General features: G+C 47.0%; 1 protein-coding gene across 2 annotated transcripts in view; it reads left to right on the top strand.

Moving 5' to 3' along the window:
* The window catches only part of SLC25A48 (solute carrier family 25 member 48), a 198019-nt gene that overhangs the window by 78956 nt on the left and 98481 nt on the right, over positions 1-20582 (top strand). For both annotated transcript variants that reach the window (XM_059174631.1, XM_059174632.1), the window contains exon 2: positions 2616-2712. The gene's annotated coding sequence lies outside the window, so the exon portion shown is untranslated. The remainder of the gene's footprint in view (positions 1-2615; positions 2713-20582) is intronic.

The raw sequence follows: 20582 nt of genomic DNA on the forward strand, positions 1-20582 counted from the left end.
TAGGGACACCTGGGTGGCTCAGTCGGTTAAGCATCTGCCTTTAGCTCAGGTCATGATCCCAGAATTTTTGGAACGAGTGCCACATCAGGCTCCTTGCTCAGTGGAGAGCCCGCTTCTCCCTCTCCCTGCTCTGCCTGTTTTGCCTGCAGCTCTCTGTACTTCTGCTCTCTCTAACAGATAAATAAGTAAAATCTTAAAGAAAAAAAAAAAAAAGTCGACTGTAGCCCATAGGATACTCTTCTTGTTCTGCTGCAAGCCAGTCATGGTTTCCCCACTTTGGAGCCCTCCTGTTTTATTCTTTAGCATCAATACTGCTTTATGAGATTATTCCCATCTAAATGACTAATAGGTTGTGGTTGTGGGAGGCATGCATACGTGTGTGTGTGTGTGTGTGTGTGTGTGAGTGTGTGCACGTGCGCGCACACACGTTCATGCTATAAGCCGAGATACTGGAACAAAGGAGAATTAAATGTTAAAGCACAAATGGTTTTGGTAAATAGCTGCACTTGGATTTGGTCGCCTCCTCTCATTCCCCCCTCCCCAGGCCTTTAATTGTGCATATTTTAATCAGAACACACTTCTAGTCCATATGTGAAAAATTTAACTTTGGCTTCTTCAGCAGGGTCTTAAGCTTGGAAATTATTAGCCATGGAGAAGGCTTTTTTTTTTCTCTTTAATTAAAACCCTTTTGAGACTCACATGCCTCAAGAAATAATAGGGAGATCCTCTGCACACTTACCTTAGTTTCCCCCAGTGATAACATTTGATGACCATAATAAAATATCACAACCAGAATACTGACAATGATACAGCTGAAATAGAATGGCCCCATCACCACAGTGACCCCCAGCTCCCACCCCACCTAGCTGCATTCCTAGTCCTGGCAACTATGATTCTGTAATTTTTAAAGACATGGTTTTTTTTACCGAGCTAGTCATGGTGAAGTTGACTTTGTTCTTCACCCCAAGGCCTTTGCCATCTGGCTGGACGGGAAGTTCAGGAGGCTGTAATCCCTGCTGTTGACACGGTCAGCATTGTGTTGTGGTGGCTAACAGTGTAGGCTCTACAGGTCCAATCCTGCCCATAGGGTTTATTAGACTGATGACCTAAGACAAGCTGCTTAAACTCTGTCTGCAAAATGGGGATGATAATAATAGGACTCAGAGGGAATTTAATAGAACCAAGTACTAAGGATAGTGGCTCTCAAGCTTTAATGTCACACAAATCACCTGGGTCCTATCATGCCCGAGAGTCTGCCTTTTTAACAAGCTCCCTGGCGATGCTGACTGTTGCTGGTTCTCAGACCACGCTCCATGGCCAGGACTCAGAAGAGTACCTGATATAGAGTAAGCACTCAAGAATCGTTGATTTTTCCAGCTTTAGTATGAAGCTGCGAGGGGCAGAAGCTGGCACGGGGGGCCCGAGCTTCAAGGTTCAGAACCCGAAATGCCCCTAGCTTTGCTAGTCCCAGGACTGGACTGGAGCTGGAGTACGAGGCTGATGACTGACCCTAACAGAAATGGGTGAGAGAGTGTGGATGTGCCCCTGACCCTGAGTCCTGATCCCTGTGCTCTTTGCTATGGGAAGAGACGTGGCCCAGGAGTCACTTTGCTCTTCCTGGCTTCTTTTGCCTCCAGAAATACAGCTTCTGCAGGCTGCTCCCTTCTTCACCTGGGCAGGCAGATGGGGAAAGGGGGATGAGAGAAGACCACCAGTGCCCAGGTGTCTGCAAGCAGCCCTAAATTGCCCAAGTTTGACTTGCCCTTCATACATCAGCAGCAATAATGTTGTGCCCTGGGAGCAGCCCTGTAGGGTGTCCTTCTGGAGTCTTTGTGCCCCAGGTGGCCATGGCTACCAGACCAGAGCTGGCAACCTTGGGCAAGGTGAACAAGGCTGGGACCTCTTCTCTCTGAGACAAGTTGGAATCCCATCAGGTAGGCATTAAATCTCACCAGTGAGTTGTAACGACGTGGCAACATGCAAGCACGGGTTAAAACTGCTACTCTCCTGCCCTCTGTCATCCCACGGACCTCTCAGGGAGAGAGCGCTGTCAGCCCATTGCGTGTGTCTTCCCAGTACATATTCTATGGCATATTCACAGACATATTCATCTAGAAACAGGAATGTCTCATCTCTGCTTGTCTCACAATTTCACCTTGCTCTTGTCATTTCAAAATATATCCTGATCCTTGCTTGCATATCAACACACATGGAGACCTGCCTCATTCTCCCTAACAGCTACGTCCAACAGCATAGCTATACCATAGGGCAGTCAGATCATACCCTAGTGATGAACATTTTGTTTGTCTCTAAATTTTTAACTTTCTAAGTTTCATTGAACATTCTCTAGGATGGGTGCCTGAGCAAACGGAAAGTGCCTCTGTGCGTTTGATAGGTGGTACCTAGCAAAAGATCATACCCGCCACCATGCACCTTCCACTTACAGCGTATATGTGTCCACTCAACACATCCCAGCGATGGCAGGGTAGCGTCAAGCCTTTCCATGGCTGTCATTCTTCAAGGGGAAAGACATCATCTTGTGCTTATTTATGGTTGCATGTCTGGATTCACTAGGAAGGCATCCATCCCTTCTGATGTTTATTTCCCGTCTGCAGCTCACGAAATCCGGTTTCCAGCAGCCCCCGGCCACCAGCTCAGCTCCCCACTGAGCTCTCCACTGTGGAGTTACCACCAAGGGCTTCGCCGGAGGAGGTAAGCAGTATTTATTTGTTTAACATAAAGACTCTGTGCAAAAGCAGTTGCTATGGCCCCCAGAGGGCTTTCAGCTCATGTTGGAAGAAAGAAGAAAGCTTCTGTATGACACCAGACTCTCTCTGTTCTGGTAACTGTTAATCATCATTCTGTGTCTGTGATAGTCCAGCTCTAGCCAGCCCGCCTGTGTCCAGCAAGAGGTGTTCAAGGACCCACAGGGTCCTGAGACAGTGTGATGTGGCCAGTGGGAAGAGCCCTGGGCTGGGGGCCAGCAGACCCAAATTCAAATACCAGCTCTCCCTGTGGAGGGCACAGGTGACATTCCCCCAGCTCAGCTCTTCGGTGCCATCTTGTAGATTTGGACCTGCCTCATGCTGTCCTTAGTCCTCATGGCACCATTGGCCTCTGTGGCACAGATTTTACTAGCTCTTTCCCCGCCCCTATGGCCATTCTTCTCTTTTGCCCTTGAATGGTCCTTGTCTGGGTATCCTCCAGGTCCCTCTCTGTACATTCTGTTCCTCCCAAGAACACCTCCTGGGGTAGCTTCAGTGTATCCCCACCCAGCCAGCTTTCAAATTGGGCTACTTACAGTTACTCAGATCCTTTCTCGTCTCTGCACCTAGAGATGAGGGTTTTTCAACCTCAGCATTCCTGACACTTTGAGATAGATAATTCTTTGTGGTGGGGAGCTCTCCCGTGTATAGGAGAATATTCAGCAGCATCCCCGGCCTCTTCCCATAGCATCACCCTTCCAGTCGTGACAATGAAAAATGTCTTCAGACACCGCCTAATGCCTGATGTTTCTGTGGAAGACAAAATTGCCCCCTGTTGAGAACCACTTATTGAGAGCTATATTGTTTCATCTGCATAGATGGCCCCCCCATATCTCCCCACCTACAATTTGTAATTTGGTGATAAATTTGAAAAACTGAATTATAGAAAAGTATGCACTGTGATTAGTTATATATGCAAGTGAATACGGACTGGAATAGAATATGCAAAGATGAACTTAGTTATGTAAGCTATGTTTCCTTGGGCTACTCTTTTGGAGGGTTAAAAATGTGGCTGTTTTTTATGGAACAAACCAGCATTTGGGTCTCTCACTTCCACTTGTTATTGTAGGATTTGGGTCCCAGAAATTCCAGGGAATACTCAGTCTCCCCTGGTTCTCCAAACGAATCTCATGACAGAAAAGTTGCCTCTGCCATGGAATCTACCCCAGCCTCAGACAACTGTAGGGGCTAGGAGATGCCTACACACAAAGCAACTGCCAAGCACTGAAGTCCTCCACCAGGCATACTGATGCTGGAGGCCCTGTGTCTGGGGGAACACTCATGGTAACATGGTCTGTTCATATTCTCTGCAAAGCTATAGATATGCAATTTTAATGAACCTGCTCTTTGCTGCTTAGATGTTTATGGAAGACTGGGCTGGGACTCAATCCAAGGGACAGATACAATGACAGACTCATCATTCCGACCACCTTGGCTTTGTTAGTGATTGAGCGGGTCATGCCTGATGTGCTGCCAAAAGGCTCTTGGTGGCCTGCCCTGTAGCTCTCTAGGGCATGCCCATATGTGTCTGAATCCCGGTGGTGAGCATGGACCAATCTGGAATGGGTATTCCACTGCAGTGGGAAGTGGGATTATGAATGACTTGTTTTGACATAAATAAATCTTGTTATATTTTTAAATACCCTGGTTATTATGTTTTTAAAAATATCTGATCCACCCTCAAGTTCTGCCTCCATGACTTCTGAGCTTCCTTCCACTTGATCTCTCCTGTCCCAGTGTGATGGAATGTAGGCTTTCGTGCTCCCTCACTGTCCTGCAGTTTGACCCTCTCCTAGGACATTCAGTGGCCTCTGATCTGTCATATAGTTATTTGGGTACATTTCTCTTCCTCTCTACTGTGTATACTCCTTGAAGACATGGAGTGCCTTAAACCCACTGGGGGTGCCATCACTGCTTGGTGAAATTCCAGCTATATACCTGGGCTCCATGAGTACCTGACCTTCATTATGGGCCATGACCTGGTGAGAGAGGCGGTCTGCAGGTGACACTAGGTCTTTTCATGGAACAGCCAGGACATGGAGATCTTGGACCTGCTTTGCCACCATTTCATTGGGACCACAGTCAGCTCTCATAACTCCTCTATCTCAGTGTCCCATCCAGAAAACAGAGGAAACAACCCTTACCCCTGGGATCGGGTGAGACACTATTGAAGCACACTAAACCACTGAGAGGAAACTTCTCCATTTATTCAAGGACTATTTTCAGTAATCTGTGCATTTTAGACCAGGAAATAGCAGTGTGGTTTTTCAGTAAAATACCCCAGCGATCACCTGTTTTTAGCTATCTTTCACAGAAAGAGCTCATATTCAGGAAGAACTCAGCAGGATGGAAGTGAGGACTGAAATTCAATTCCAATCACTCCTGGCCTAGATCCCCCTGTTCCTCAGATGTTTTTCCTGTGGTTGTGGGGAACTTCTAAAGCAGGGACCAACTTAGAGCCATGGCTGAAATCCAAGGCCCTTATTCTAAGACATGAAGGCTCTGGCAGGCTCTGATTTCTCATAGAAGCCGCTGTTGAAGAGATCAGAGAGGGGCAGTTCTTGGGGACAGGAATCTTCCTCATGCAGGAGTTCAGCTGTGAGTTGTGAGTGATCTGCGGATTGTAAGTGCTGCTTATCAGGAGAAGGAAAGCTGTCCTCTCCGGGCCCCAATTTGCTGGTTTTAGAGGAGCAAGGGCACAGAAGGTGTTGACTCAAGGGCAGGGAGGAAGGAGTTTGGGTGGGAAGTGTGGCTGTAAAAATGCCTTGCTCATCCAGAATTATGGGAATGAGTTTACTATGAGTGGATTTCCCAGAAAACAGAGCCTGTGAGCAGATTTTGAAAAAGCATAATCATCTGGGAAGGAAATCTTTCTAATGGGTGCCGTACCTTGTCTGGCTCCTTGAAGGGAGTGCAGGAACAGCATTTTGCTTCTGCTGTATTTCAGCCCGTGCCTTGCACCAGAGCTTCAGCTAGTCTTGTGCGTTCTGAAGCACGTCCCGTGCTTTCCCATGTGAGCCTCAGCTCCCTTGTCACGCGTCTACACGCTGTGCCTCTGAAGCTCTGTTTTCCTAAAAGCACTCTGCCTGGCGTCTGGCACACACGATGTGCCAAGTAAGCATCTTTGTAGAACGATTCAGTCATATAAACCCCCGCTGTTTTCACGTTGTGTCCGGTCCACGTCCTCAGGGCATCCAGGAGGGAAGAGGTGTTTGTTGTTTCACTCGCTGTCCAACGTTTCCCGACCTCCTCCTCTGCCCCAATACGATGCCAGTGTCAGAGGCATAAAGACAAATTGGACCTGGCTCTTTCCCTCAACGAGCTCCTGATCTAAAATTAATATAGAGAAAATGGACTCAATTCAAAGCGGCATGTGCTCTGCTGAGGTGTGTCCTGCATACCATGCCACAGAGAGAGGCATTTTTAAAGTTTTCTCAGATTTCCACCATTCTGCTCTTTTCTCACTGTGACCTGTTGATATACTGGGTCCTCCCCACTTCCTGCCATTCTCCTTCCATCTTCAAACCTGTTCTTTCTCATCTGCTTTTGTTTAGGAATTTGATTGAATCTGTATCCTTTCTTCAGGGCACCAGGTTTCCCCTCTGCCTAACTGCACAGTACAGGAACCCAGGGATCCTTTTTGCCCCCATGCTGTGTTCCGTGCCCAGAGATCCTGATCTGATTGGTCAGAGCAGGTGCCAGACTCCCAGCTGATGCCTCCACGCAGCCAGGATTTATAGCTGCTTTACGAGCAGTTAGAGATCCTCACCAGCCTTGGGAATGGTTCTAGTCTCACCTGTGGAGTTAAGTGTATGTGCTTGTGACAACTCTTTCCCAAGCACAGAATTGATTTTTAAATCGCTGGGGTGTGGAAATCTCTAAGCCCTCAGCTTCTCTGTGAACTGTAGCAGCCAGGGCAGAGTCTGATCATAGAGTGGCCCAGGGCCAAGAAGTGGCCCCATGTATTCTCTAAGATACCGAAGGCCCTCAGAAACAGTCGTGATGTGGTTGAGGTAGTTCCTAATCAAGTGTTTAAAATCTCAGCTAACCAATATTGGTGCTAACAAAAAGGCTGAGATTTGACCCATAATAGCCAAATCATCAAAACTCAGGGAAGGAGTCTCTAAACTGAGATGCTTCAAGGCTTATATCTTAGAAATCGAATATAAGCTACAAATACACCCAGAAAAGTTAAATGTAACCTGATGTGCATAAATGGTGTCTAGGAGGGCAAAATTACCAATGTTAATGACTATCTGTCACCTTCCAATTTTTGAAAGGTATTCTCTTATAAATCAGCCTAGTCAGGCCTTGGCTATATCCAGTTGTCAGGGATGGGAGTCGTTAGAGCAAAGCCTCTGGTGCTATTTCACATATTCGTATCAGATTATTTGAGTCCAATGGCAAACATTTAATGAGCACCTTCTACAGGCCTGGCATAGAGGAGCATGGTCACGGATCAACACAGGTGCTGTCCTTGAGGTCTGCCTCCTGTGAGACATGCTCTCACTATTCTGATGTAGGAAGAGTGAAATCATAACCTGTGAGATAACTCACAGCTGCCTCCTCCGGCTGTGGGCTCACACAGAGTAGCACACATGCACTGAAGAAGTCAACAAACAGGAAGTGCTTTAGGGCTCTGTTCCCTGCGCCTGGAAAAAACGCAGCGGAATTAGGGTTCTTTCAGAACAGGTAGTACAAAGATCAGGCAAAACAATCATTTATTGATTTTAGTTTTTTAGAGAGAGAAGGCACATGTGCGAGAGCGGGGGTGGGGCAATGGGAGAGAGAGAGACTCTCCAGTAGATTCCCTGCTGAGCAGGGAGCCCAGTGCTTGAGGGGCTCCATCTCACCACCCTGAAATCCTGACCTGAGCTGAAATCAAGAGTCAGATGCTTAACCAGCTGAGCCACCGAGGCATCTCTAGGCAAAGCAATTTAATGCAACAAGTCTTTAATGGAGTGTCACCTGTGAGGGGGAAGACAGAGATGAAATGTTCATGTGTATGACGTTCAGGAAGTCACAGCTTGACAACAGAGCTCAAAGGCAAGTGATTGGGTTATTCTAAAATAAAAGAAAACAATAATAAGCCCCCATATCACACCCTTACACTGTCAGCCTGCTTGTCAGTGCACTGTACCTTTGAGAATGCTGAGGCCATGGGAGATCAGCTCCTGAGCCTAGGATCACACAATATAAGGAAGCTTCTTGCCCAACTTCTGTCATGCATCATAAGGAGAGAGGCACGAAGGATATTCCCTGGGGTTGGAGTGGGAGAGGATGCCCTGGAATGGGGCTGGATTGCGTTCTCCCAGAAGCAGACCCCAGACAAGAATTGGAACGCACGGACTTTGTTGGGAGTGGTGCTGGTGGGAATAGTGATGTGAGAAGGGAAGGACACCAAGTTGGGGGTGCAGAATCCAGAAGTTCCTTCTGCAGGCAACTGATGTCACTTGCACTGGGGCATGCAGTGAGATGATGCAAACCACATCTCAGAGTTATGCTGAGTGTTGAAGACGCTAGAGTTATCTGTGGCCATGCCACCACCCGTCATTACTTGAGGGCTGCTTTTAGGGCCATTAACTCTCTAGCAGAAAGGGGTTGGCATTCTCAATGACCAGCCTCGTGCATCTAGGTGAGTGCACTGTGCTAGGCCTATCTCTGGTTGTGGCCCCTGGGGGTCCAGGCATGAAGGATGGCAGTGCAGGTCCTTGACCACACCTCTACGGGGGAGGCACCATGTTGTTCTTGAGCTTAGAGGTCCACACCACTAATTCCTTTTCAGAATTAGAGGGGCAGGCTCAAGCCCAGCAGAGACTCCTTACCCATTAATAAGCATGAGGACTTTATAAATCTTTCCATGGTGCTCCAGAATGATGTCCCAGCAATGTCCCAGAAATCAATGATCCAATTGTTTGTTAGTAAACTGGTATAGAAGCCTTTGGAGGCAAGTTTAACAAACCATACTGGATTTCAGGTTTGAGTGTCGGCTTTGGTGCTATCAGCCAGGCCAGCCTCTCTGGGTTCTTGCTGACTGGCTAGCCCACAGAACCCCATCTCACCTGGTGCAGATCTGGTATGCTCTCTGGGGAACCCAGGGCAAAAGACCCATTGTGGGGGCTCCTCCCTGCTCATGAATAGAGCTGCTGCCAGGAGGCCTCCCAGAGCTGGGTCCCAGGTGCCACACTGCCGTCTTGTCCAGGGACAGACACAGAACAGTGGGAAGAAGCATGGGCTCGGGAGCCAGGGGCCTGGAAAGACCCCTGCTCTGCGGTTTACTCGCTGTGTTACTCTAGGCAAATCATGCATATTGAGCCTCAGTTCCCTCATTTGTAGAAGGGAGATAAAATTACTCCCTTTCCAGGGCTGTTTTGAGAATGAAGACAGCTAGTACACACACGCTGCTTCTCATGGTGTGCACTACATAGCAAGAACTCTGTAAATGATTCGCTACTTGTTCTCATCACTTTGCCCCAACAGGGATCCCCCTCGGTGGGGGCAGGAGGGAGCACTCCCAGCACTTTGTGAGCCGCTTGGAAGAAATCCTGATGTCATGGGAGCAGATGCTCTTTGCCTGTCTTAGGCTGTAATTGTCAGGCTTTGTTCTCTTCCACAATTAGACTGATCGGGTTCAAAAGAGACATTGTCTCACACTAATGAATAGATTAATAGCCTTCCTCCCCAGATGCAGGAGACTTTATCAGCCTCTTGAAATGTTGATGATGTCTCCCAGAGGGAGCTTTAGGGAGGCACTTCTAAATAAATCATTCATCTGTGCCATACCTGGGCCCCACTGTTGGCTGAGAGGTGGGATCCTGTGGCCGTGGCGGCACATGAACTACCTGGAGATCTGTCAGGGGGCACATGTCGGGGTTGCCCACAAGCTGGCATCTGATCAGCTATATGGGGAAAGATGCCAAACCTGACTCTAATATCAGAGGACGGAATAAGGGCTGAAGGAGCTAGAGAAAGTTATGATTTTCAAGCTTGGGGTCAAGTTTGCAGCCCAGAGGTGTGTCCAGGTCAAGCCCAGCTCTGGAGTTGGGAGGCTGGTGGTCCCTGAGTTGCTAGTGGACACGGTGCCCTTGTCTTGCCTGTCCAGGAGGCCTGCTTGACAACATGGTGCCAAGGCTTGGGCTTTGTTTATTCCACTTCCCTCTCTGGTCTGGGGTGCAGACCACTCCAGGCAACGTGCTATGTGTGAAGAGCTCCTCTTCTGTCTTTCCCATTGGAAACCCAACCAATGGTCTGTTTATTTATCCCTCAGTGCATGCTCCTGATGTCTGATGTGGGGGGCAGACCCCAGATGATGATCTCTGCTCCCATCTACGGGTGAGCTCTGGCCTGTCAGCATTTGAGGAGATCAGCATTTGATGAGATGGGACACTTTCTTTCTTCTTTTTAAAGATTTTATTTATTTATTTGACAGACAGAGATCACAAGTAGGCAGAGAAGCAGGCAGAAGGGGAAGAGGAAGCAGACCCCCCAGCCGAGCAGAGAGCCCAGTGTCCTGTGGCTCGATCCCCGGACCCTGGGATCATGACCTAAGCCAAAGGCAGAAGCTTAATCCACTGAGCCACACAGGTGCCTCAAGATGGGACATTTTCTCCACTTGCCCTGCAGAAGGTCAGAAGCCTGGGGAGGAAGCAGAACTTATTTAGCAGAAAGATATTTCCAAAAAGTTCAAAATAATATCAGAGCCTTTTAACGAACAGAACCAGATTTCATATTTATTCCTCTGCTTTCATAATAGAATTTGACCTATCCTAAAATGAGCAGTTTTTAAAATTATCTATCAGATCACACAACAGAAGGCATTAGGTTCCCCACCCCCTCAAATTAACATTTTAAATTTAGAGACAGAGTTAAAAGAAAAACAGTGACTCCGAGGTATCTAGCAGTTCATAAGAAAATGGCTAGACTTTTAACACGGGGTCTTTACCAGGCGTTCCCCCCCCACAACCCCCCCGCCCCCACCGTCCCCCAGTTTGGCCAATTTGTAGGAACTGACCTTCTCAGAAGGATTGGAAGTCTGAGCAAAGCCAACTACTAGTTTCCAAATTGATTTTCTAACCAAAACTGGAACGGTTCTCAAATGCTCCCGGGATTTGGGGCTATTAATATCGAAGAACAATGAGAAGGAAAACGTGAGTGTGTAAGAGGTGATTTATGACCAAAAGGAAGTTGCGAGCTCAGAAACTTGTATGCAACCCAATCACAGAGCCCTCTGGAGAAGTTCCAGGGAAGAGATGGAGAATATAAAGGGAGAGTGTTTCCGAGGGATATTAAAGCTTATAGAAGGAGGTAATGTGGGCTTTGGGCCCGCAGTGAGCCATGGAGGAGCTGACCATGTTGAACTGCTCACAGCCACAGCAGGTTCCTTGCAGCTGTCATCGGTGCCTGAGACACCCCCCACCCCCCAAGCCTTTCCTCGTATTTATTTCTTACTATTACTTCGTCACCAAGCAGGTTAAATGGCAGGAAGAGAATCTCCCCGCCAGAGTGTTGGGGCGGTGACTGCCGTTATTCAAACCCGCTATTCAAACCCATGGTCTCATCTCAAGTGTCAGGTTCTCGGGTGTCAGGACTGAGGCTCAGCTGCTAAGTGCAAGTCTTGGTTGGAGGTACAGGGCAGGGAGGTTGGGCACTCACAGCCCGGCCAGGTGTTCTGGGAATGGACACTTAACCCCAGTCTTTTTTTTTTTCCTCCCATAGTTCTTACAAAAGCTATTATTATTTACAGATTTACCAAGGTAGAATTGATACAGGACAAATCACACATGTTTAAAGTGTACAGATTATACACTTTATAAATATACATGTATGTGTGTATAGACATGCTCATATACATACATGCCTTTATTTGAAGGACTGAAGAGAATCCGCTAATCTGTACAGTGCTTTCGCTGTGGGCAGAGCATTCTTTGGGGGTGCACAACAATCACATTACTTTGGGGGATTTGGGACATTTCCTCCAGGAGGAGGAAAGGCTGCTGAGATGGGTTTCTTTGAAAGCCAAGAGGTGAGACTGTTTGCAAACATAACCCAAGTGCCTCAACTGGCTAGGTAAAGGACTTTTTCTAAAAATGAACAGCAGGAAATAATCCAATCTAGGGGCCCCAAACAATACCTTGGGGCAGTTTTTTTTTTTTTTTTTTAATAGATTTAAAACTGTTATACCACCAGGATTTCATCTGGGACGTATAGCATATCTGGATTGTTATGATTATAACTAATCATCATGGACCAGTTCTGCTTCTGAGAAGTCATGCTGTGGCTAAATGGGAGAAGGAGGAAGGGATCCAGGGCACTGGAGGACTGAGACTGTTTCTAAGACCCCAAGTCCCTCTGGGGAAGCCTCTGAGGGGTCGGCCAGAATGACTTTCCTCTGTTGACACTATTCCTACTTCCGGCATTGATTGTAACCCTCCACTGCCCAGACGGTGCCTCCAGATAATGCACATTGCTGCCGGCTGAATGCAAATAGAGAAAATACCATGGGCTTAATCAGTTTTGGCCAAGGGGTAGGGGGAGAGCAGGGTACAGAAAGGTCTGGGAATGAGGAGAGATCTAGTACATGGAGAAGAGTCAGGCCTCATAAAGGCATTTTATGGCATGGCTAGGGCCAGAATTGTTGGCATCAGATATTTACTGGTCCCCCAGGATCTGCAAAAGCTGAGAAGAGCCTCCACTCCCAGTCTCCTTCTGCCAACTGGCATTCTTGCTGACTTAGCAGTTCTTGAGAAAATCTCCTCTGATTTCACTTAGAATGTTTCATTTCTATATTCATAAATGGGATGGGGAAGAAACTTCTAAAAGCAAGGGCTTGGCTCATTATGGAGGCAAAAGTTCTCTTCGGAGGAAGCATCTGGAAAAGCACACCACCAAGTATGTGTTGGAAAAGCTGGGTGGTCAGCAGCACCAAGGTAGGGCGAGGCCAGGCATTCAGATGTCTTCCCAGAAATGGGCCTAGTGGGAAGGTCAGCCCCATCATCATCAAAGTGCTTCTGACCAGAGGACGCACACTACCCTGTACTTTCCGGTCCTCCGAATGATAATTCAGGTTAGCGCCAAAGGCCCAAGTTCCCTCGGTGATGCCTGTACTTTGGAAGCAACACTTCCGATTGCACAAGGAGGGATGCCCTGCAAGAATCATTTCTCATTCCCAGCCCGGCTTGCATCCAGGATGCCTCTGTGGGTTTTGAAATGGGAACGGAGGAATGTCCTCCCTGCAGTGTCAGCAGGCCAGAGAGTAACCCAGACTCTGGTTTCAGGCTGGCAGAGACTTTCCGCTGAATGCTGGCAATTATGTAATGACTGGAAGAGTCCCGTTAGGTTTTCTTAAACCTCCCCTGCCTTCGCCTTTTAAGGGCGTTATTACTTTATTTTGTCAATCGGTAACATATGCTCATGATATGAATTTCAAAAACACTGGAAGGGGAAATGCTTTTAAAATTTCAAAAAAACCCAAAAAGGGTCCCCCTACTTCACCTGGCCCCGACGACTTGGGTCTCCTCCCCAGAGCTGATCCATTGTGCACGTTCTTGCATGTACTTCTAGAGGTATTTTTTGTACAATCAAGTAGGTATGCAAGTGGATCATCTTTCTGCCCTTACCCTCCTACCCCCGACTCCACCCTCAAATGGTACCAGTAGCAGTTGGTTCTATAGAAACAGACTCTGAGATGGAGATGGGCAGGGCAGGAGCCAGCACTGTGAGGAAGAGAAGGAAGCAGGGTTGACCAGAAGGAGGAGTTCTAACTGAAATGCTATCACAACAGAGGCTTCAGCCTCCCCGGGAGCTCTGGAGCTGGAATGGCCCTCTAAGTTTGGGGTATGGGAGGGCAGGCCTTTGATCAGTCATTGCATATGGGCATAATCCTTTGTGATGCAGCTCTCTTCACCCCTGGGCAACCCCCTGCAGAGAAACTTGGGGTCCCTCCAACACCTCCAGTAGCTGGCTAATCTGCATGGGCCAACGTTAGCAGCATATTATGTACATTGTTCTTATATTGCTTTTTTCCCACTTTATAGTAGATCTTGACATTTGTTTCACATCAGTATATGAATAGTTTCCTTACTCCATTTTTAATGGCTGTGGAGTGATCCATTGGGTGGGTATAGCATAATTTAAGTTCCTCATTAATGGACATTTAGTTTATTAGCATTCTTTTAGAAGTACATCCAGTTCTGTAGATTTGGTGTAGATTTGTCTTTTCACACATGTGCAAGTATATCCTATAGTCAAATTGCACAATCCAAGAATCTGTGCATTTTATTTTGGAAGATTCTATCCAGTGCCATCCCCTGGGGCTGTATCAGTTTACACTCCCACCAGCAATGTATGAGCTTGTCTATTTCCCCTACTGTTGCCAGTACTATGTTACTAAACATTTTTTTATTTTTCCCAGTATGAAGGGTTGAAAATAGTTTGTTATGGTCATTTCAATTTGTTTTTCTCTTTTTATGAATGAGGGAGTCTTTTTGTTAAGTTTAAATGAAATTTGCATCACCTTTTCTGCAAACATTTTAATTACAGCCTTTGTTTAATTTTTCTTTAGTTGACCATTTTCTTATTGGTTGGCAGGAACTCTTTATATAGTATGAAAATCAGAACTTTTTAATATATTTTGACAAGTTCACCCTTTAACTAATGTAGGGAGACACAGAAACTATTGTATATTTAGGAAACTTTCAAGTAGGCATTAAGACCTGCTGTTTTTCTGGAACTTTTCTCCCCGGGCTTGGTTTAGTGTGATGAACCTATTTCCCATTTTTCTGTCTCTCAGGTGACTGTCCCTGGAACTGTAACACACTGAACTTGGGTAGAGCTTCCTGTGGCGTGTACTCTTTTTTTTATTTTCAGAGGCACTAGAGTTGGACACATCTGGACTCAAATGTTCTCCTCGTTATTTAACAAGAATGTCATCTTGTCATGAGCCTCTCTGAGATACAGTTTCTCATGTGTAAAATGGGGGAATAATAGAGATCTTGGGCGCCTGTGTGGCTCAGTCGGTTAAGCATCTGCCTTCAGTTCAGGTCATGATCCCAGGGTCCTGGGATCGAGCCCCGCATTGGGTTCCCTGCTCAGCAGGGAGCCTGCTTCTCCCTCTCCCTCTGCTGCTCCCCACGCTTGTGCTCTCTCGCTCCCTCTCAAATGGATAAATAAAATCTTTAAAAAATAAATAAATAAACAAGAGAGCTCTATGGGTTGCTGAGGGGATTAAATGTGATAATGTAAACTACTTGATACGTCCCTCTTTAACCCACCAACCTCCCCTCTCCCAGGCCACCCTCCCTCTTGCTGCTGCCCCTCCAGCCACACTGAGCCTCCTTCACTTCCTTGGAGACCCATGCTCTGGCTTATGCCCCGTTACCCTATAATCCTCAGAGTAGTCTCGTCCTCAGAGAAACAGCCGTCTCTGGCTCCCCTGTGTGAGTTAGTGACCCCTCCCAGGATCAGCGCTCTCATGCTGTATTACAGCACCTTCATGCTGTCTCCTTTCCTGTCCACCAGTGTCCCTCATTAGACTGAGACTACCATGAGGGCAGGGCCGCTGAACCTCTCCCCTGGACTCACATTTATCCAGGAGGCACGTGGTAGAGGTTTGCTGGAGGACAGATGGATGGTGAGATGGACGGCTGAGTGGAAGAATGGATGGCTAGATGGGTGGATGAGTGGGTGTGTGAGTGTGTAGAGGGACAGATAGATGAGCTGCCTGGGGGTCACACCTGATAGCTCTGGGAGGAGCTGCCTTTATTTCTGAAGGCTGTGACTTGGAAAGAAGGAGAAAGTGCTTTCCACAAAGCGGTAGAAACCTGACAAGAACATCTTCTCCTCAGCAGAACCTAGGCCATGGTACCTCCTTTTAAATGCACTGAGAAAGCATGACTGATTAGCTTGTCTCACTCCAGGTTCTCCGTTCCCCTGTGAGGCTGAGACTCAGTGTCCTTATGCTATCAGTAGCAAGCCCTCAGGGAACTAGGAAGGAGGCTGACATTAAGGAGTAACACTGAACTCTTCAAAAAGTTTACCTACAGACTGAATGAGAAGGTGAGCAATTCACCACCTACGTTATTTGAAAATCATTAGGTATGTTTTTCTATAAAAGCCAGTCATAATCTATCAAAAGATTAATCCTCAAAGATTTCACGGTTGCACTTAGAATTGTGGTATTTATACACGGAAAACGTTTCATTTACTGCCAAGTTGAGGAACATGGTGTTACAGATGAGTGAGAGTTCTATGAAACTGAGGCTGCGTATTTAAGTCCTTTTTTATTTTTCCAATGCTTCAATTACTTCAAGGTATTTTTAAATTTTTTAAAATTTTTAAGGATTTTGCTTATTTATTCATGAGGAGAGAGAGCGAGAAGCACGCTCCCTCCCTCCTTAGCAGGGACCCCAGTGTGGGACTTGATCCCGGGACCCTGGATCATGACCTGACCTGAAGGCAGACATTTAACCAACTGAGCCACCCACATACCCACTTCAAAGCATTTTCAGAATCCTTCTTTTGCAATTTCCCTCAAATTAACTTAGGACAGGTCTTATTTTATTTTATTTTTTATGTCACTATTTTTACAGAGATATGTTCCTTTCCCTGCTTAGTGAACAGAGCACCTCAGACGCAAGTCATCATTTCACGAAGACTCGGGCTTCTCTTTATAAATAGACATGATTTTCCTGGGTTCTTGTATTCAAGAATGTTCTCCAGGGCTCCTGGAGTAATGTGGGGCTGTTTGGCTGTGTGGGAAGTGGCCTCTGACTGCCGTGCCCATTAACTACAGATTCTTCTCCCCTCTTTATTACCTTTCTCCTGTTATGTCGGCTGTTGTCCCGAGTGTTTCTTGCGCGCCTCAGCTTGCTGGTAGCCCATCACTTCTCTGCAGCTTTTTCGCACAGCCTTCATGGACATAGTTGAGAGGTTCCCCTTACTGGGGCCTGATGTCTAGGTCACAGAGACGTCCCTTCTGGAGATCACACCTGAGCAACCAGAGTGTTTTTGCAGGGATGTCTGTCAAGGTGCCTGTTATAGAACAATGTGTTGCAACTTAAAAAATAATAATAACATTAGTGGAAAGAAATTGCTCAAGAACCGATTCCATGAGGGAACGTGGCAATTGTTCCAGAGAACATTGATTCTAACACTCAGGTTTATTGTAAACATGCCAAAAGCAAAGGCTAACGGCCAGCACTGTGCACGAAGAAGCAACATTCATCTCATGCAACAGGGCTCAGGAAAGTAGGCTGCCCTTGGGGGCCGCTGTGAGTCTGCGGAGGAGCAGGTGTCTCTGTCACATGTGCAGCGAAAGGAGCAGTAAGTGGGACTGGGAGTGGATGTTCTCACCACCTGCAACGCCTACCTGAGCCTGGCTGAGCCCTCAGTGGGGGTCGACGTCAATAGGAGTAAAATTGGCCAACATTAACCTGGTCCTGCTCTATCTGGGTCCTTTCAAACTCCAAAGGTTGAAGACCTGGCCACTGTCCTTAGGGAGTCTCTATCTGCTTGGGGACTTGGGACTGAGGATGGGGGAGGAAGAGGAGCAAGGAACTCTGGAGAAAGAGCCCTGGTTTGGGCCAGCCAAGCATTTGTGTTCAAATGAGGGTGACTTAGATTGCTTGGGACTGAGGAGTTTTCTAGGACAAGGGATGTTTAGTGCTAAAACCAGGAAAGACCTGCACAGACCAGGATGACTTGCTCACCCAAAAGTTGTTAAACCTCCTCCGTGCCTCAGTTATCTTATCTGCAAAAGGGAGGCAAGAACACCAAACCCTTAAAGTTGGTGTAAGAAAGGGCGGAAAGTGATTAGATTTGTAAAGCATGTGGAATGTGGGGTTACTAGCATATGAATGCCCTAAGACATCAAAGAGGGACAAGACTCATGCAGGAACATTCAGGAAGGGACACAGCCAGCATGAGCCTAAGTGAACGGAGGAAGACTCTATGGAGGGAATGTGGTCCAGAGAGCCTTAAAGAGCAGTGACACTTGGTCTGAAATTATGCAAGGAGATTTGATTGCCTTGGAATAAAATGAGTGACTCTAGAAATAACTTCTTCCTGCTTCAGGCCCCTTACGTTTTGCAGAATTTAGCTACTGCTCTGCTGCGATTCTCAGTTGCCTCTGTCCCCCACCCCCACCTGTCCATTTTTTTCCTTGGGATTTGCTTCTGCTGTACCACAGGCTGAGTCCTCTTTCTCTAAAACACCTGCTCATTAATTGGCCACCCGCCCCCTCCCCATGAGAGGTGTCTAGTGAGCCAGGATTAGGGAAACTTAAGCTCAGAGAGGTTAAGTGACTTGCCAAGAATCACCCAGCAGATCAATTTTGAATCCAGAAACAGGAACCAGATGTCTGCACCTTACTCTGTGCTTACTTTGGAAGGTGGAGTGTGGGGCCTGGGAGGCCCCAATAGAAAGACGGGGCTCCTCTGGGAGAGACCGGGAGACCAAGAATTCCAAAGCCGTCCTGTAATTTATGGCCAGGAGTTCCCCCTAAATATGTGTTAGGGGAAGGCATTTTTATAAAAATTCAGCTTTGAAGATAGCTCCTGAGTTGGGAAGTTTTTCATCTGAAGGAAATCTCTGTCATTAGGAAAAGATGCCACAATTAGTGAATTTAATGAATTAAAGATTTGGCACAGGCTATATCAAGTATCAAATAATGAGCTTTCCGTTTCCAGTCACACTTTCAGTATTTCTCAATCCAGCCAAAATTGGCAAGAGTCAACCTGGTTATTAAAGCAAAACCTGGAAAAGGCAATTAAGCACTCCCAGGGTTAAAAGGTTAACTCCAGTGGAAACACGAATCATAAATTTTACTCACAGATATTCCTGTTACTCAGAGCACTGTGTGAAGGGATGCCTCCACACCCGGCGGCTGGGCCATCGAAGGCAAGAATGACCGATGGCTCTCGCCTGTCCGGGGAAACCAACGTCTGGTGCTCTGCCCCACTGCAGGCGGAGCGGGTTTGGGAGCAAGTTAGGAATCCCAGGGAAAGACCATGTTTCTCCAGTCACTTCACTGGACGTGGAAGGCACTGTTTGAGGCATCTGGCGTGTGCTCCTTGGACATTTAGAAATAGGCTGAGCAGCCATCCTGGACACTGACGGGTGTCCCGGGAGGCAGGATTTTAGTCAGCGCTTAAACTAGAAAAATCCCAGGTAAACTAGGTGACCGCTTTGGCCACCCCGTATAAAGGACCATGATGTTTTTGCGCAGGAGTCCTTATTTCCTGTCCAACAATTTTGCAGAATGCTTAAAACCAAAGGTGTTGGATGTTGACTGGGTGCTTCTGTGTTCAGAGCTGTTCCACCACCCGTTGTAGCACGAGGATTGGCTGAAAGTAGGCAGCTGAGGGCTAAGTCGTGGGCAGGGGCCCAGACAAGGTCCCTGCCCTGAGGTGACACCCATTTATCATCTGCCCCTGGCTCCATGTGGCTGTTTAAAGGGGGGCTATTCCCCTTTACTTGCAGCAACCCAGAGGGCGCAGAGAAATCCTGAGTCCTACCCAAGGGTTACTCATATTGTGTCATTCACGCTAATATATTTTCAGAAAAGAGACGGACAGTAGCTCATATTAGTTCTTGGTCTCAGAGTGGACCCCGTTTCAAAGCAGCCAGCCAGGAAGGCTGGTGCTCTTTAGAGAGTGAACGGTGTTGCCCTGAGAATGACTTTATCTGGTTGGCTGACTAAACCTGATTTGAAGAATCACTCATCAGGTAAAGACATAGATCACCTGGGGTGGATTTGTTAAGGCTTTTTTAGTGTTAAAGAATTCTATCCTACTTGGTCCTTTGAGAGGATTAGTGGCTGTTAAAAATGCCCCAGCGGAGAAGCTATGGGCAAAGAACAACTACCTACCGCCCAGCACCCCGAGAGCCCACCTGAGCCGGCACTGTCTGCGTGTGTGCATTTCTTTGGAAAAAGTTACATAGCCGAGGATCTCATTCCAAATTGACATGCACTGCAGTCGTCCATGGAGATGCTGTCTTTGCTAATAATCTAGCAATTAAAATGGAATGCGGCTGCTTGTTAAGCCTGCCACTCAACTAAGAGATGTGTCCTTGTTTTCAAGTGGAGCTGGATTTGATCAGCCTGTGTCCAACTGAAGCTGAGGTCTGAAGATGTGGATCAGAATGCGAGGCCCAGAGAGGAAAGTTCCTCTAAATAGCTTTGCATTTTTATTTTTTGAAAATGGACCTTATTACCAGCCAAGATCAAATCCAAAGCTCAAACTAAGTCATCTCAAAATTTTACAGTGTTTGTCTCCACAATGTGTTTTCAACATGGTTTTCCTTGTTGGATCTGTGAGTAGACTTTTTAATAACTTGACGTGTTGAGACTTTCTTAATGTTCTTTAAATTTTCTTTGATTAAAAGTCCTACCACTTAGCTTGTGAATTAGCAGGGATCTGAAGCTGCTTAGTCCGCTGTGGCCGATGCCTGCCCAAGAAAGTTCTGTTTTGAACCCATATGAGTCCCCATATGGTTAGGGAGTTTGGAGTCAAAGAAAGGACTGGATCAGACCTTGGAGAGTGCTGGGCAGTTCTCCTGCCCTCAGTGGGTGGGGGTTGGGAAGTGGCTCTACCGAGCAACCCAGCAGCCTTCTAGATATTCAGCTCCACAGAGGAAGATGGAGTCGTATGCTAGCTTGCTTTCTGACATCTCCAGCCTTTGGGTCTTCCCCTGTGCTCAGGGCAGACATCACTAATCTATCACTTCATTCTTTCCTTATGAAACAAGGCATGATGTGAAGCCCTGTTACACCTTTTGCAAAGCAGCCACTGCCAGTCAAGTAGAGTGGAGACGCAGATG

This window comes from Mustela lutreola, chromosome 5 (assembly GCF_030435805.1).
Source record: "Mustela lutreola isolate mMusLut2 chromosome 5, mMusLut2.pri, whole genome shotgun sequence".
Lineage (NCBI taxonomy): Eukaryota > Metazoa > Chordata > Mammalia > Carnivora > Mustelidae > Mustela > Mustela lutreola.